The sequence below is a fragment of the Phalacrocorax carbo genome, chromosome 11 (genome assembly GCF_963921805.1).
Source record: "Phalacrocorax carbo chromosome 11, bPhaCar2.1, whole genome shotgun sequence".
In the NCBI taxonomy this organism is placed as follows: domain Eukaryota; kingdom Metazoa; phylum Chordata; class Aves; order Suliformes; family Phalacrocoracidae; genus Phalacrocorax; species Phalacrocorax carbo.
The window spans coordinates 22,133,170-22,151,413 of record NC_087523.1 but is presented as its reverse complement, the minus strand read 5'-3'; the positions used below and the strand labels follow the sequence as shown (position 1 = coordinate 22,151,413).

The 18,244-nt window shown below is 41.9% G+C and overlaps 1 long non-coding RNA gene across 2 annotated transcripts in view; it reads left to right on the top strand.

Annotated features, from left to right (window-relative positions):
- The window catches only part of LOC135315388 (uncharacterized), a 32,712-nt gene that overhangs the window by 12,862 nt on the left and 1,606 nt on the right, over nucleotides 1-18,244 (top strand). Inside the window, exon 3 of one of the 2 annotated variants that reach the window (XR_010374851.1) lies at nucleotides 9,313-9,363. The exons of the other annotated variant lie outside the window; for it this stretch is intronic. This is a non-coding gene — a long non-coding RNA (uncharacterized LOC135315388). The remainder of the gene's footprint in view (nucleotides 1-9,312; nucleotides 9,364-18,244) is intronic. 2 annotated transcript variants of the gene reach the window in all.

Genomic DNA, 18,244 nt, shown 5'->3' with positions numbered 1-18,244 from the left:
TCTCAGCCCAAACAATCTATTTACCTAACTTACTGTGGTGAGACACAAATTTTCATGCCTGGCCAAATCCCTTTGCTTTGGAAGCTGCGTGTGAACATGGTTCCTTCACAGAAGGGGAATCACCCTCCGTGAGAAAATGCCCTTCTAAAGAATCCCCTTGCATTTGGCTGTTTAGAGCTGGTAGGGCAGCATATACGGCCTAGAATACAGCCCAGAACAACAGGTCTCTGCCTTCTACAAGATCTTTCTTCTCTGCTTGCCACATGCCTTGGATACCTCTGCAAAGTTTATAGTACAGTAACGGGGGGGGGAAGCGTCTTTCTCTCCTCTGCTAAAATCAGTTTCCAGATCACTTTCCTTATGTACTTTCCTTATGTACTAAGAGTTTCCCCTTTTGTTAAAAATCTATGTTGGGTATTGTTCAGATGACTTTCCTGTAGGAACAGTTTTATAAAGATATAGAGACCTGGTGATTGCACAGGGTGTCTATGAGAGATACAGTCTGCAAGATTCAGGTATTAAAATGGTCAGAAATCTTAAGGAGATCTTCCTGTTGTGGTATGCCTTGTTCTTGGGTTTTGGAGCATGATGCTTAGGACAAATGGTTGTAAGCAGCCCCAGATGGCCTGGCCAATCTTCCTTGGGCTGCATGGGCTGCCTTGTATTGAATCCTGCAAAAAAACATCTTCTGCAGACTGCTAGATTTTGTACTTGCCTAGTTGTAAAGAATGGGCAGAGACTAGAGAGTAATCTTTAATTGGATGCCTTTTAAGGGTGCAAAAATGTTGTGTGAATTTTTTTGCCTTGTAAGTATTGTCTTATGCCAAAATATTCTCCTTCCCTATCTCCTGTAATTTGTCATAAAATTCTTATCCTAGTCTTAGGGACATGGTGATAATTTCCATGACAACACAGAAAGATTCCAGAAACAAAGATTTCTGACTAAATATACGAAGGTTGTCGAAAAGCACAACTGCAAGAATTCTGCCTACCCACTGTAAATAACAGACAGAAAAGTGAAGTTTGCATGATCTCATCTTTTGAAACTAAAATTTTCTTAACACCATGTTGATTTACTTCATGTTGTTTTTTTTTTTAAATTGGGTGAACAAGCATTTCTCCAAGAGATAGCAATGTGCCCTCACTATGCAGATCCGCAAAGCCTAGCTATGTGGCATAATCTTAAGCTGGTCCTGATTCTGCGTAAAAATACACGGAACAAATACCCACAGAACTGAGGCTTTATTAAAAGATGGCTAGAAATAATTGAAACACTTCTAATCCAACTTTGATCCAAAAGTAAAACTGTGCTTAGATCTTAGCCTGCAGTTTAAATCTCTCCATAATAAGTTAAATCCTAATGCATCGCATTTGGAAAAGTTCAAAAGTAGAGAGATTTTGTGCCTGAGCTGTCATTTCCTGCATTGGCTGGTTGACCTTTGATGGAGTACCCAGTTGTCCTGACGTGGAATTGGTTTTCCCCCATATTTCTAGCAGTTTTCTGGTATTTTAACCATCATTCTCTTTTATATGAACACTAACATTGTGCTTAATGCATCCTGAGACAGGGATCAAGACAAACCCTGCCTTTGGCAGGTAGCAGCTTAAAGGGAGTAAGTCACTGAGCCTTGCCCAGGGGTGGCATCAGGACCAATTACATGCAAAGCAGTTATTCTTCGCACTGTAGTTCCAGTGTTGGGTAAGGAGCTAACTTTTTAATAAATTTGTTTATGGATTTAGAAAAGGTCTCGCTGAAAATGTTCTTGATTATCCTCTGTGTCCTGCGCCCACACGTTGCAGTGACTAACAGTTTCTAATTCCTACTAACTGCTTCTCAGAGGAAAATGGAAATGGTTGGCCCTTCATACTGTGCTGCTCTTTTATTGTGGTTCCTGTGTATATATCAACAAGCAATGCAATTTAACCTGCCCTGTGCTGTTCCTTGGAGAGAATTGGCTGTTCCTGCCTTTCTGCTGGCTTGATAAATACCCCATTTGCATGGAAAATAATGCAAATCAGTTGTTGAATTTTTGCCTTACTTAATTGCAAAGCTGGTTACTGTTCTGTGTAAACAAGCTGATGGTGTTTTGTTTGCTGACAGAAAAAAAAAAAGAATTGGGACAGTTTATATTTGGCAATGCTTATTTTTTGTGGGTGGCTTATGGCCTAATCCTGATGGGGACATTTGGTTTCTATTGTATGCTCGAAAATAACAAGATTTTAGAAAAAAAAATCTGAATCTTCTTGGTGGGAAGTGTTTGATTCAGCTCTGATCCCCTGGTTCTTCTTCTGTTATATTAATAAAACCTGAAGTAGAAAATGAAAACAGATTAATTGCATATTGGCATCCAGCAGCTTTGATTCTGTTTTCCAAAACTTTCTGCTGCTACTTTCATCGCTAAAAGACTATAAAATGCCGCAGTGCTCTATTGGTGAAATTTCATTTGTTTCATCTTTCCTTAGGGAGACATAAATGATTATAAAAGGTGGAGGAAAGGGGGCTTTTTGCATGTTAGGTTTTCCTGTGTCAAGTCTCACTCCCTGAGAAAGTCCAGAAACTGCATATCTTTGTATCTGGCAGCATCCAGGGACACCATCCTTCTGCTTACAACAAAGCAAAAGAATAATGCTCAGGTTTGGGGCTTGAGGGGAAAAAATACCTGAAAAGGGTTGGAGGCACGTGCTGCACTATGTGAAGTACTGGCCTTTGCCGAGTAAAGTCCGGTTCTGCTGACTCAGTTCCCAGCCTTTCCTTGTTTGTTTTTGTAGCGTGCCTCAGGATGCTTTGCCATATTACCCCTAATAAGACTTTTCCCAGAGTTTCTTTGGAAGTGTCTGTGGCATTCCAGGGCATTATGCAATAAGGAGCACACTCATGTTCCCTGCAGCTTTTATGTATGTCTGAGAATGCTGGTACCATGTGTAAATTCATGAGATTAGCATCTGCTGGTTATCCCAGTCATGCCCAGGGATGGTAACTGGGCATCCCTCTACTTAGGTGCTTCAGGAACTGATCTGAAGAGAAACGATTCTGCAGTAGTTCTATAAAGAACCAAGTTTTTCCCTCACCCAGGTGCTTTCACTCTTTGGCAGCATTTGTCCTGATGAGTTTTGTGTGAAGGATATTTGTCTCCTAAACCCTGAGAACAGTAAATTCATGTAGAGTAGACCTCTGGAAAAAAATTTTCAAGATCTTCAGCTCTCATTGAAGTGACATAAGGACTAAACCCACTATCTTTCCAGCCCCCTGACACACCTAGCTCCCTGTAGTACTCTTGTTTTCACTCATGCTTATCCAGCAATCCCTGAAGTGACAGTCATGGCTTGTGCAGGTACCTGAGCTGGCTGTAATACTAACCCATGCCCTGTCCCCACATTAAGCTGTAGTCCAAATTAGTTGGCCCTTTAAGCTTGTGCTAGCTAGGCTGCTGGAGAGGGGAAGTCAAGCTTAAGTGCTACACACAGTGGGGATGCAGAAGCTCAAGTTGTAACAGCTCATCAGCTGCTAATTCAGAAGGGCTGCTAACCCAGCCTTTCTGTACAGCTGATCAAATCACGCTGAGTATCTTGAGTGGTTTTTGATGGTGACTGCTCGTTTTCAAGCTAGCTGTTGCTGTGAAAACAAGCATTTGAATTCTGGCAATTCATGCAGGCGAGGTAACAGGTAGCATCATTCTTTCACCTTTAAGATGCTATCGTCTTAGGTGGCTAGACAAGTTTTAATGATAATGTGATTTTGGGGGGAAAAAAATCCACCTTTTCTGAGGACAGACTCTTAAATTGGATCAGCTCCTCGGATTTTCAGTGATCCAGAGGACATTGGCTTAGCCTCGTGACTCCTGTTCATTCCATAATAGCTTGTGGTATTTTAGTGATAGGCAACTGTGGGGAGCTACATAAGCCTTGTCATTCTGGGCCAAAAATATTTTCACAAGAAGTGACTCTTGCCAAAGAATTGGTTCTCTTAAGTCGCAGACTTTGGCCTCAAAGTGTTGTGGAATGCCATGAGCTCTAAATGCAGGAGGAAAAACATATTTGCAGACAGAGTTCTCATTTGATTATATCAGTGGGGATGCTGACAAGTATAAATAAATGAATTTCAAGAACAGACTGTATTTAGTTCTAATTAAAGGAAGATTTCAAAATTTGCCAAATTTAGTAAATACGATATTAGCTCTCTGTTTGTTATAACCACGGACAAACTAGTCCATTTGGAAGCTAAATTGTTTTCTGGAGACACATAAAAAGATAGTGTGTTCTACATGTTATTTTACCGTAGAAAGTTTTGGATATGCAAAATGCCACTTATGCCCAAATTAAGGGCTGAAATAATGCTCTGCAGTCTGTGATGGCTTTCTACCCTGGGTGGGAATTGCCCCTCAGTGACTGTAGTTATATAGTGCCCAGAAGCGCTATGCTTGATGGAAGGGAAAACTTGTAGGAACTGCTGTAGGAAGTTACACCTGCAGCTGACTTTGCTGCTGATGTCTCAAACAGGAGAGACCCTTAACCATGGGGTGATTTGATAGAAAAAAACCCAAAACAAATATGATGTAAACAGAATGGGCTCCAGTAGTTGTCCTCCTCATTGGGTGTGGGCGCTGCCACACTCATTGGTACGCCCCTGGCTGGGCGCTTTTGTGCCGCTGTAAGAGGCTTTGGGCACCCAGCCTTGGACCACCTGTTGTTATGGGTGTTACATCTCATTTGTGTTAATCGAAGAGATAAAGGTAAGCCCTAAAATATGTGGAGTAATGTGATCATATCACAATGCAATACCTCCTTCAGATGAAAATTTAATTTCAAAATTGTAAATCCTTCATGAAAGGAATTAACAGGGCAGAGCTCATAATGCCTTTGCAGTAGAAGTTCATCCTATGCACAGCAAAGGCTGTTGCAAGAAGGTGTCTCTCTTAATACGAGGGGAGAGAGTTCATCGCTTCACACCAGATATTTGTCAGGTATTTGCCACACCAGATAGTTGTCCAGACTCTCCTTATAGGGTCTTTTATACAAGGTTTTTATATGTATTGTATAAGGTTGATATATATAATGTCTCCATATAAGGGAAAAATAGGTTCTTCTCTGAGGCACAATTCATCTCACCCTGGCAGAGGTATTTCCAGATGTCTAGGATGAGACAAAGTGTGCCCTTCAAGTACTTGTTTCTCCTAGTTGTAAAGAGAAGTTGGAAAACTAGCCCTCAGGTATTTATGTCTACTGTGTAGATATCCAAAGTTAATGAGATTAATCTAGGCTGTGTACTCTTCGGGGATGCCAACAGATAATCCGTCTGTCCAACTCTCTACCTATTTACAAATACGGAACATTCTCGCTGTGGATTTTCTTTAATGCAAATTAATAACTGTTACAGCCTCAGAAACAATTTAGGGAACTTTCATGATTTATGCATGGCTATAGTGCTACCCAGAAATCTGTTAGAAAAAGACAAAGGAGACAATTTAAAGTTTGGGACAAATCCGAGGAATTCAGTAAGAAAGTCTCATGTGGGATTCCTGAGGGTAATTACTTTGCTTGTATTTTTCCTGTAATTTATGGCACCCTGTATGAGTGTTAATCATTCTGTGGTGTTCTGTGGACTGACAGAATACATATTAAAACCCATCCAGCTTTCAGAATATATTCACTTTTTCCGTCCACACTCCTCCCTTTCTTTCCATGTTATTTCTTCAAAATTAGAAAGCCTAATGCAAACTCTGAGCTGAGGATTGAGGCTTTTCAGTTTGGTCATGTCTGCTGCCTTCCTTTGGTTTATGAAGTGCTTAGCGCTCCATCAGTCCTCCATTTTAAGGTGAGGAAAAAAGGATTTTTGAAGGAAATGTACTATCATTAGCTCTGAAACTTTCCAGTGTTAGGTTCTAAAACAAGACTTTTATCAAATACTGTTGGCTTCCCTTGCTGTCTGCAGTGGGACTATTTTATTTGAAGTGACGCCTGCTTCATTTCACCAGTTAATGGGTGATTTTCTAGGTGTTATCGCTGACAACCACAGATAAAGAGGGTCACCTTCCAAGGCCTACAGAGAGCGGTTAATCAGATGCTGGGTGCCAAGGACTGCAGTTTAAGGGCAACTCCTGCCCTGTAGGGTAACAGAACTGTTAGTGTGGAAGTATAGGAGTGCTCCATGAAAAGACCATGCCGTACACACCTGGCCCCAGGCGGGAGGACTCATGATGTCCCAATGCCCACTCACATTAGGCACACACACTGATGTATTCCAGCATAGGTTATTCAGCTCAGAACAGAAGGTAGAAACGGTAAATGAGTGGTTTGCAAATAAGCCAGGCTAAACCGAGCCCAGCTTCTTGCACTAGAATATACAAAACCACTGTGGAGGACCTTGGTGATGGGAAGCCGGGATAGGAAAAAAAAATCTCTTACGTTTGGAAACAAGCAGGCTCACATTGTTCGTAAGCAGGAACATCTTTGATTGGTTACCAGTAGGTGTCATTGCAGGTTTGCAGACAGTGGGAATTCATTGGGACCCCAGCACTTGTGACAGTCACCCAGGCCATGGCCATGCTTCTTGGACAGGCCTGCACTAAAGGAAACCTCTGCAACATCCCAGCTTTATGCTGCAGCTTTAGGGTAGTGCAGAAGAAAATCCTGTTTTATTCCTCATCTAGCATTTTGAGTTGAATTTTTCTCTGTTAGGACCAGCCATCCTTATTGCAACCATTTCTTTTCAGTGGCTAGCTCCTCTTCTTCGTGTATTTAAAACCTTTGGAGTCAATCTGCCCAGGATAGAAAACTTAATATGAAAAGTGAAGAATGGTATGGGGATGAATGCTGTGCATCAGATCAGCAAAAGAGATTAGGATATGCCCTTCTCCCACTTACTTTAGGACTTGTTCCTTCCAAGAAGCGCTGTTCTCCTATCCTGCGCATTGTGTGGTTGATCTGTGAGAGAAATTGCCGGAGGCAGGTACTTAACTTTTGGCTCCACACGTGCCAGGTCACTGGAAGGGACTTCCTTGGACACAGAGGACATGTCCAACTATTTTTAAAGCTGTCTTGTACAGTCCCTAAGGGACAAACCTCCTGTTAAAACCAGTTAAAGCGCTTGTTTCCCACTGGAAGGCTCTTCCAGAACTTGACATGCTCCCATGGATAAAAACCAGCTTCTAATTCCCAGACTACTGGGATTTCACAGCCACTTTCTTCAGTAATTCCTGCTCAGTGTTGTTCCTTAGCTGACAAATTTTTCTTCACCACTCCAATAGGTGTGTACCGACTAACTTTGTCTCTTCCCAGTATACCTTCCACAAGCCCAGATAGGGGACCTTTGTGAAGGCCTGCCTTTTCAGTGAAAATGCATTTTCCCCGAGATCCCCAGTTGCCATCGGCTGAGCAAATCTCAGATTTCAAAGAAGTCCAGACGTATTTGACTGTCTTGAGACTTGATCTTGAAAAATGACCTTTTTATTGCTGCCACATTGTTCTTTGGGTGGATCAATTTTCTGACTCCATTCCCAGGTTCCCAGGTGACTGCAGAAATGTTTGTGTCAGTGCGATGAAGAGAAGCAGCCTGGGGGCAAGAACAAGAAGATGGAGGCTCCAGCGGAGGCACAGGGACTGTGTATGTAGCCCTACCACCAAACATCCAGTCATATCTGAGCTAATATTTCCGTGTGTAATGTGCTATGCCATGTGGACATAAAAACACATTTGTAGCTTGGGGATCTTTGGAGGTCAGAGATATAAAAATATAATCACAGCTTTAGCCTCCTCTGATATGACAGGTTTCCTACCCTCAGTAATTCCTCTGCGTGCACCTGTCCTATAATGAATATGAGTGACCAGGCTGCATGCTGTGCTCAGGGGAAGGTCTCAGGCAGCCCGTGTACAGTGCCACTCATACGCCCGGCCTTTGCTGTAATTATTTTGCCCGACACATCCTCAGATCACATTTCCTGTTTCACAGCTGCAACACACTGATATCTATACATGCTACTGTAATATACTTTGGCCTTTCTCTTCCTGTGTTGCTTCTGACTGATTAGAGGAGAAATTCTTGTTCTCGGTCCCTAGGCGTTTGCTCTTGCATCCTATTACTATGATTCAATTCCCCAGAGGAATGCCTTTCTTCCTGTAGGGCACTCTGATCCTCCTGCATATTGATCCTCCCAGCTTTACATCATTGGCAAGTCTTACTCACATTTTCTGATGGTTTGTGCCAGGGTCTTTCATAAAAATATTTGGGCAGATCGGTTCCAAGTCTGATTCTTCAGAAATTCTAGTAATTGGCCCATACTAGTCCAGTCCTTTTCAGTCCTTTCTGTTACCATTTCTCTTTTAAATACTTTTCCATCCAGAGTGAAATCCTTATATGAAGCCTTGTTTTCTGTGGTTTAACTACTAACGTCCTGGCTGATATCTTGCCAAATTCTACACTGATGTCCGTATAGCCTAGATCAATTATATGTCCATGGACATCTGGTGAACAGCCATCCTCTTCCATTAAATCCCCAAATGCTTATTTGGATGCCTGAGTGGGGGCAGCTAAAGGACATAGTTTGGGACTTCGGTAGTGGAAAATGTTGGCCCTAAAGTCTGGTATAAAGCACACCCCTCCACACAGCCCTTCTGCCACTCAAAAGTGGTACAATATAAAACTGAGTTATCAATGGCACATAGAGTATGTAGGGAGGATGTTAAAGAAATGAGGTGCAAATGAAGAACTGAGAATAACCATTTATTATATTATGTATTACCTGGCTTAGTAGAATGCAAATATAGCTTGCTGTTATCCTTCCTTTAAAACCTAATCTAGCTTAGACTACCAACTCCCAGACTTGTGGGGCTATAGGCTGCTGTTAGCCACAAAGAAATGACTGCAGATTGCCATACGCCCGCCTGGCATTTTCAGTTGAACTTATGGAAAAGACAGAGTGGTTCTGCAGGTCTTTTTATCATGAACTTGTAAACCACCAGCAATCTGCGAACCACAGCTATAGTCCTAGACAATGTTCAAGCTCCTTTTCCCTGCTTCTTAGAATTTAGGTTAAAGCCTTTTCCTTAACAGAGGCTAGAATTTCAAGGCAAAAAAGTTATTCAACAGGCTGATCCACTGAAATCAAATGGAAAATCTCATGCATACAGAAGTACTGGTATTGGCAAAACAGGTTTACAGTGGCAAGGCTCTTTTTTTAGCTCTACATTTGCTTGAAATATGCTGGTACTAAATTTATGTTTTGTTTTTAAAATGTTTGGACTTCATAAAGCTCACTAATGGACCTAGGCTGAGTGGCTCCTTATAGTTCATTTTATTTCCTTCTCCTTACTTTACAGGTAGTGAGGATATCTTTATTGGGCCATCTGGACTTACTAGAACATTGAAAGGTAAATTGGGCATTGATAGTCAGAAGAGCACTCAAAGATCTTGATGTTTATGCAGCTGCCATCATCATTAGAAACAACAGTAAAGCATAGGGAAAGAAAAATGCTAAAGAAGGAACATAACCATAAAACTGAATTTAAATAATATGACCTAAATTTTCCATGACTGCTTTCCTCAGTATCTCTTCAATTGCTTTTATGCCCTGCTAAATAACTGGACCAGGGAGTCCTGTTTATTTTTATGTGATAGCTCTTTTTTAGACCTGGATTTCCGGGCACGCACCGCAGTGGCATAGCTACTGCCACCCCGATGTTATAATAAATGAACGTGCTTTGGTGAGCTTAGATGTTTACAGAACACTGTGTCTGTCCCATCTCCAATTCACAGCACAGTAAGCGTGCAGCAATTGTAAAGGCCGCTCATGCCATACAGCATTTTTTAGACACTGCTTGAACTTTAAAGGCAGGGAGATGACACTGCTGATGAATTTAAGCTTTGTTTGCTCACTGAATTCTTGTGGTAAGATTATTTACTTTTTTGTGCTATTCAAAAGCAGTGGGGAGGTAATTCTTTTTCTGTGTATTTCTCCAGTGATGTTGAGCAGTGCTGTGTGATTATACGCGTTGTGCTTTGTTAATTATGACCACTTAGAAAAAAATCACATTGCATTGTTTCTGTGCCGAGTGGGTGAGCGTACGAGCATTTCCAGAACAAATACCCAGCTGTATAACTCTAAGGGCATGTCTGTATCACACAATAGAGTGTGGGGCAGCGAGTCCTCAGTTAATGCCGACCAAACCAGATCCAAAACTGGAAGCAGCAGGGCTGTGTTAGCATAGTGCTACATTTTTGCAGTTAAGCAGGGATTATTAGCTAGAATACAGCTTTGTGCTAACAGAGCTACACTGCTTTTAGGTCTGGGTCTGGTATGGCTGCAGAGGCAATTGCTGTGCTATCTGGATGTACCGGCACAGCCGGTGGTAGCTCATGACCTTCTGTACCGTGCTAGAAGGCACCGGTACATCTATAAATAATCTGTTTGGTTATTGCTGTAATATCATATTTGTTTGATGATAGTCTGGTAGCCCACAGGTGGATCAGGACTCCCACGTGCATCATAGTAGTCGCTAGGAACTCTTGTGCTGGGATGAATCTCACTGAGCTATTCCTGGAAAGTGAATGCAAAATATGCATGAGGAGTTTAAAGTAATTCAGAGGCCACTAAACATGCAGAGGTTTTGTTTACACAAGTCTCAAAACTTTTTCCGTGTGACTTAATGGAGACAACCACTAGACACAGAGGCTACCTCTGCAAAGCTTTCTCTGCAACTGCAGAGGTAACCTGGGCTTTGAAAAGATGGCTGTCCTACTTTGTCTGCATATATGAAACCACCTTCCCAGCCTCAGAAATGGTTTTTGCTGTGGGTGATTTTTAGGCTGGGTTGAATCCTCAGCTAATAAAAACTGACAGCTGGGTCTCTTTTGATCCGCAAGACTCTCATGGTGCTATGACAATTTACACCACTTGAAAATGTGGCTTAGGCACATATTAAAAAAAAAAATCCCAGCTGCTCGATGTGGAGCCTTCACAGAGCCTTTGCAACAGGAAACCCTGTGTCAAAACAGTTATGTTCCAGATCCATCCCTTGGAGAATATTCACAAGGTGAAGAGGAGGCAGGCTGCCAAGCCTGACCTTGTTTTAATTCAGCTCCCTGTGAGACATCAATCTGGGTTTCTACTTCTGGGATTCACTTTCCTTAGAAACAGTTGTTCATTCCTGGGTTTACCCAGAAGCTACAGAGCTCTTGTAGCTTTTGTTTGTGATTAGAGAGCAAAGTTTAATCCCCACTTCCTGCTCTATTAATAACAAACCATCATCTCTTCTCCACACAAGGGTGCAGCAATAGAATATTGAAACCAGTACGACACCTGGCTTACACACAGGAGTTTTAATCAATAGATCTCAAAATTCTTTACAAAGGAAGGAAGTACCATTTTAATTTTACAGGAACCAAAGCATAGGGGTGGGACAATCAGAGCAACACCCTGCAGGGGTCTCGGTCCCTTAGGTTACATTACGTCTCGCACTAGAGGGAAAACATGCCTGAGAGACAGGGAGTGTGAAGATATGGGACCAGAAGAACTGGTAGTGTCCCACAAAGGACGTTCAAAAATACACATAGTAGCATTAAGGAAGAGACTTAAATTAGGATCTTTCCGTTCAGTTTGAAGGCTGAAACCGCACGCTGAAAACTGCTAGATCTGACCCAGGGAATTTTCATGTGGCCTGTTTTAGAAATAAACGTTTAGAGCTGTGGGCAGGAGTCTGACCTTTTCCTAAATCATAAGAAATTGTTTTCATGTAGAACTCCTAAGGAGAGTTCTAAAGTCCTCCTCCTTGGAAGAGCCTGCATCTCTATCCTGAAAGCATTAGAACCCACATTTGCCCAATAGCCTTAAAACAGGATTTATACCTATGAGCCCCCAGGAATGCTTGCTGACCAGTCAAAATCTACTGTTAGTAGCTCTGTTATTTAAATCTTTCTGAATCCTGGTGACAAACTGGCCTGAGGATTTCCTGCCATGAAAGGAGTTTGTTTTCTTCGTGCAGCTTAGGGGTGAGTGGTGTTGAGCAAGAGGATTTGTCAGCTGATTCCCTTCAGACATTTGTTATCATTTGGTGGGAAGATGCAGAATTTACTATTCTCAGCAGTTGGCCAGTCTACCAAATCTCTTTGTGTTACTGCCATCATTTGGGGAGGGAGGTGTCCTTATCTTTGCTACTTGGGAGGAGTGTATTGGGCACAAACTGCAGGGTTTACTGCATTGATGCATAAGCACCAGGGGCAGCAGAGGTGACCCATGGAGGAGATGACCATGAAGTGCCATGTGCCTGTCACTAGCAGCTCTGACACCTCATGCAACACCCCACTGCATGCCAAAACATCACCTCACCAAAGGAGCACATGATGCCCTCGCTCAGATGTATGTAAGAAAGAAAAGCAAGGAATTGGGGTGCACTGAGTGTAACCCAGGGTGAAAACAGGGAGGCTCAGACTGTTGTGTTTGGCTTAAGGCAGAAGGGTAACAAGATGTGTTTACTTAAGTGTTTGTGTAATTGTTTAAGTTTTCTTTTTTTTCTCAATCCCTGTATCAGTGATTAGAAATTTATGTTAACTGGCAAGGAATTAAATAAGTAAAAATTCCCAAACAGAAACTTTTGCCCGCAGCAGAGGAGGTGGAAACTACAAGGGAAACAGAAAAACTTGTGATGCACTGATCTGTAGAAATATATTTTGACATCATGATAGTCATGAGTGAGTGCTTACTTTGACCAGGTAGGAAGGCCTGCAAATGAAATCAAACTAGGCCAGCCTCTCTTCGTGTAAGAAGTGATCTGAGATCAGGTTGGTCCAACAAACCAAATTCATTTGAAATCTGATAAGTTTTTAAATTGAAGTTTGCTGCATCGGGTAGAGCTCTTTGGCGTACGAAACAGATCTGGTAGCACAGGGAAAGATCCACACAGGCAGGAAAAATAAATATAGCAAGCAGTACCCCCAACGGCGTCCCACCTCCTGAATTTGCAGGGTGCAGGAAGGACTGAAGCTGCAGTTTGTGTCTGGGCAGAGATACTGTGAGAAACTCAAGGCGCATTTTGCAATGTAGCGTGGGAACTGTGCCCAGAGCAGAAGCACGCACACATGGGAGAAGCAGAGGCAGCCCAGAGCAGGAAGTCCTTAAAGTTATACACACTTTGCCTATGGCTCCACCACAGCCCCTTCCAGCTGGGTTGAAGCTGCTTGAGAAACCATCCTTTTTCTTTCTCTGGGTGTCTGTGTGTTTCTCTGGGTTTCCTAGCTCACCACTCCATGCTCCCCCTCTTTTCTCCCCATCTCTCCCACAGTTTGACCTCACACCATGAAACTGTCAGAGCGAGGAAACGTTTTGAGCTGAAACATTCATTCCACATTACGTGATTCTAGATTAAAGGCAGGAAACGTTTAACCCTTTGACAGCTTTCTCCCCTCATCCTGTGAAGCCTTGGTTTTAAAGCTCCTTGCAAACCATGTGTAAATAGGTGGTGAGCACTGGTGCTTTTTAGATGTATGTTCTTGTCTTACCAGTGGCTCTTACCAGTAGCCACAGCCCATGGACTGAGGGGTATCTGGGCTTTACAGACTGAATGTATTCTCTCAGCCCTATTCATAATTCTTGGTTCTTCCAGTGTTGAGACATTTGCAGTGTGGGGGAAATGTGCATTGCCAAATTTATAAAGAGATGAGCCTTTGGCTCCATTTATTTTGCTTCATTCCCCAATGCAAGGTTCATAAATGCAAATGCCTAAAATTAAAAAGACAAAAATAGGTAAAATGAGGAATCTCAATGATTAGCACTCAGGATTTAGAAACAAAACTTCTTGCTTTCTTTAAAGCTGCCTAATAAATAATGCTAGCAGAATAGCACTTACATATAAAATGTATCATTTCACAGTCCTGACACAAATATGTATTCTGGGTTTTAAAAACTGCTCTTTTGGCAGATTATGGCTCTCCTGAGAGCCAGTTACTGCTCTCCAGCACAGACTGGTGAACACTAGTCAGATGTATTAGGTATTTGGACTCTGGACTTCATAGGTGGTCTTGGCAGTTAAAAGGGTGGATAAGAATGGCAACCCAACCCCTCCGTTCATTGCTGGAGCTGTACCAGTATCTACACTGAGACCAGCAATACTACTGTAGTCCTTTAGGAGAAGTGGTGACCCTGGCATAGGCATAACGTAACCACGTGGGCTGCAATGTGATAAAGACGTGGGGTTTTCACCACTGCTCTGAAAGGATGGAGATGGGAAATGCTAATGGATCTCCAAGGCCTGGATTCTGGTTTTCCATTTCAGCAGACCACCTCCAGATGTGTAGTTCACAGAAACGTCATTTTGCTTCTGCCTCAGAGAACCCACGGTTTCCCAGTGACCCCTTTTTGTGCAGTTGGGTGGTTCTTCTCACAAATGCTGACTTCCCGCACCGTCCCCAAATGGAGGGATTGGAGCACAGACCATTGAGCCAGAATTGCCGTCACAGCTTCCTCTCTATTCAGCGCGGCCACCAGCCTATTACCACTCCCAGTGCTTGAGGGAGAGTCAGAATCTCTTACTGAAAGTCAAATGTGAAGAGAAGCATAATTTAAAGATTTTACACCTCTCTTTCATTCCCCCATCCCACTGCTCTTTACTGGCAGTCACAGAACTGCTGAGGTGTACGACAGCGTACCTTGTTCTGCCAGTGAAATAATGGAGAGTCTTTTTCATTTGAAATGATAAACACCTTTGCTTATAGAGCATGAGTATGAGTTCTAGTCCCCAACAGATGTAAAACCAGCTCAGACACCCATCATCTTCATCAGAAATAGGGGGGCAAGGCTGTTGCACTTTAGTGTGATATTCCAAAGTTGTTTTGCTTTTTCAACATGGCATAGGAAAAGATTGAGGGTTTTGAAGTGAAATACAATGCAGAACACTGTGAAGAGTGGTGGCTCCTGCAAGCATCTGGAAACCTGGATCGCAGTCAAAAAGTGACATAATTCAGCTCTCTTGGTGAGAGTTCAAAGGCTGCATCAGAAAATGCCCAACCCCTGCTTATCTGGTGAGCTTTCTAACCCACAGAGAAGGTACGGTGTGTCTCCAGATTCAGCAAGCAAAACTAATACCTTTTCAGAATGACCAGTTACTGATTGCTAGTGTTCTGCATTATTGCCCAGAAAAAAGAAAAACATTATCCTTAGGAACAGTCTCCACAATTATCCATAATAACAGCACAAGGCATGCATACTTTCACCCATCTTATTTAGAAAATGTGCAGCTTCTCGTTGACCTGCTGCAGAGGAGACAGTAAGTGTCTGTGTGACGAGATCCAGAGGCTGTGTCTTGAAACCCATTTGGATAAAAAGGAAAATGTAAAAAATGTATCTTCTAAAGAAAAGAAGATTGGTATGACAGCTCCTGAATGAATTGGATCCTAGGGTTTACAGAGCGTATCAGCTCATCTCTCTGCTTCATATTTGGTGTTTTTTCCATCTGTAGGAACCTGTGCTGAAACACTATCATTTAGGATAAACTTCATCCACTTTGTGATGGATAAAATTATTGTCACCAAAGGAGACTAGAACTGGGTTTGCTGCATCGCTCTCCATGCTCCTGTTTATTCCAAAATCTTCAATAATGGGCAAAAATCTGACAGAGCAGAAAATCACCAGCTGTTCTGAGCTCAGCTACCGCTTGCACAGCTGCTTAGAGAAGAGAACTTGCTTGATTAAACCAAAGAGATTTCAGAGAAGAGCAGCAAAACTTTACAAAAACTAAACAGGTTTAAGCAAGCAATGACTATGCAACTCAAATGAGCTCAACACTGTAAACACAAAACAAGGGAAGGAAATATTGGGCTAAGCCAGTGAGAGTACTTGGGGAGAAATGGCATGAATTCAAAGGTTTGACTAAATACAGAGTTGTACTGACTTCACTGAGATGTGCTTTAAAATGCTTTAGGTAAATAAGGTCAAAAGGCCAAGTAGATGCTCTTATTTTGCTATAAATTATGTTTGGAGTTGGAATATTTGGAAAGAAATTTTAACCTAAACAGAAAAAAAATATACTTCTAGCCTAAGGAAGAACAATTGCAGAACTTTTTGCTTGCTAAGTTAAACGAGCACTAAGGCACGAATGGAGAGGAGAAGGAAGGGCAGAGCCAGTGTGACAGGGGTGAAAAATTACCAAAGGAAGAGTATTGCTTTGTCTCCAGAGGTGATAGATTGGATCGTCTTTTTCTAGCACCATTGTCCCTGCTTTTGAGGTTTTTAGAGTGAAAGCAGAGATCTTTTTGAACTTTTAATTGCATGGCTTTCCTGTGCTAGCCCCAAAGGAGACAGGGACAGCTTGTAAGAACTCTGGAAATACATGAAAAACTAAATTCGAGCAAATATATCATTATGTTCTGCTGCTTTCAGGGTCACGCGCTGGCTCTGCAGACATAGCTGCTGCTCTAGCAGAGTCAGTGTGATTTTGACCCAAAATCTTCTGGCTTGCCAGGGGGCAGTGGGAAATCCAGCAGTAACAATAAGCTAGCAGCCTTCCAGTTGGCCCTGTAAAACAATTAAACAACTAGGTTTTGGTACAAAGTTTCTTTGAGTGCCTCAGAAAGTTACTCTCTCCTCTTCATATGTACACCTGACATAAATCCTGTGAGTATCCAGGCGCCCTGGATACAAATATTTCTGCCTGAGCTGTTCCTTGAGACCAAGGTCTGGATGTTCCTTTTGTTCCGATGTTTCAAGTGTAAATGTGGGATCCAAACAACTTGGAGTTTAAGGAATCCAGAATCAAGATCTGAATTCAGATGTTAAGATTTAAGGCACCACTACTGCAAATGCAGGCAATTCCTTTATTTCTCTTTGGTGATTCTCTCCTGTGGATGCTAAAATGCATGGCAAGCATGTGCCTATAACCTTCCGCTTACTTATGGACACAGTAACTTTGGTAAAGAGATCTGGTGAAGATCATAAAGCAAGTCACAGGAGAAGTTAAAAATGGAGCCTGATTTTCCTGTCTCCCAACGTGTGAGAAATGCAACTGACAGAAATACTGCAGAAAATAACCATTTACAAATATCTTCAATCACTCATAAGCCAATCTTGGTATTACTATAATTGTGCACCGTGCCAGCATGACAGTAATACTTTGCTCGGTCAGTTCCTAACATAGCTTGTAATTTAAGTAACTTTTCCCAACTTTTAATTACATTCTTGTGTAATACAACTCACTGTGCTTTGTGCATACCTTGAGGGAGGTGGTATGGTCTGGTAGTTGTTGTAAAGAGCTGGGAATTAATTACAAAGGACACAGTTTTTGAGTTCCTCTCAAGTACTTGCTCAGCTGTGTAACCTTGGGGCAGATCACTCAACTGCTTTGTGCCCAAGTAAACCCAGCTGTAAACCATCTTGAAAACCAGATGGCGAACAAGATTTAAACTGCTCAGGAGAATGAAGAGGGATGGAGGAGGGAAAAAAAAAAAAAAAAAAAAAAAAAAGAAAAAAAAAAGAGTGAATTGTACAGCTTGCTGCTGTTGGTATTGCTTCCAATGGAGCTAATCTGGACTTAATCAATATAACTGAGAAGATGATTTGCCTTGATATAAAAACAAAACAAAACCAACCGAACACCAAAAACCCCCACTCTCAAATCTTTTTTTCATTTCCTCTCTTGAATTTATGTCAAGTACCTTCTCTCTAGTGGCTTAATTTTAAACCCTCAGTAGAATACATGTTTCCCCCTGGCAGCCTGAAGATTGTAATTCAGGATGAGGTTCTACATGACTAATCTTTGATATTTTACATGATTATTTTTAAGCACTTAATTCTATAGCGTTCTCTTCTCCCTGCTTTTCATGCTATCATTCTGCTTCCTCAGCCTTGTTCAGCTTCAGTGGCACAATGGTGTGTTCTGGTGCTTAAATATGGCACTGCTAATAAAAAAGCTGAGCACTATTGTCTTCTGTAGATGGTATGTCCTGGCTTAAAACCAGCATCAAAGCCATTACGGGATTTGTATTGCTGGTCAATGAACAAAGGAAATACTATACTCAAGTTTCTGTAGCAGAATAAATGTTTGCCACATGTTAGTATTTAGGAGAAGACTTAAATGTTTCAATATTTTTTGGCCTTAGCTAAAATGTAGGCTTTTTTTTTCCCCACCAGTGCTGCAGAAATGTGGGAACACTTACTTGTGTAGGAGTACAAATGTGGGAATACTTGTGTATACTTCCAAAGCAGGGTGTATTAGGTTATAAGAAGGGAAAAAAAAATATATTTTAGTCTAGTATAAACAAGGAACA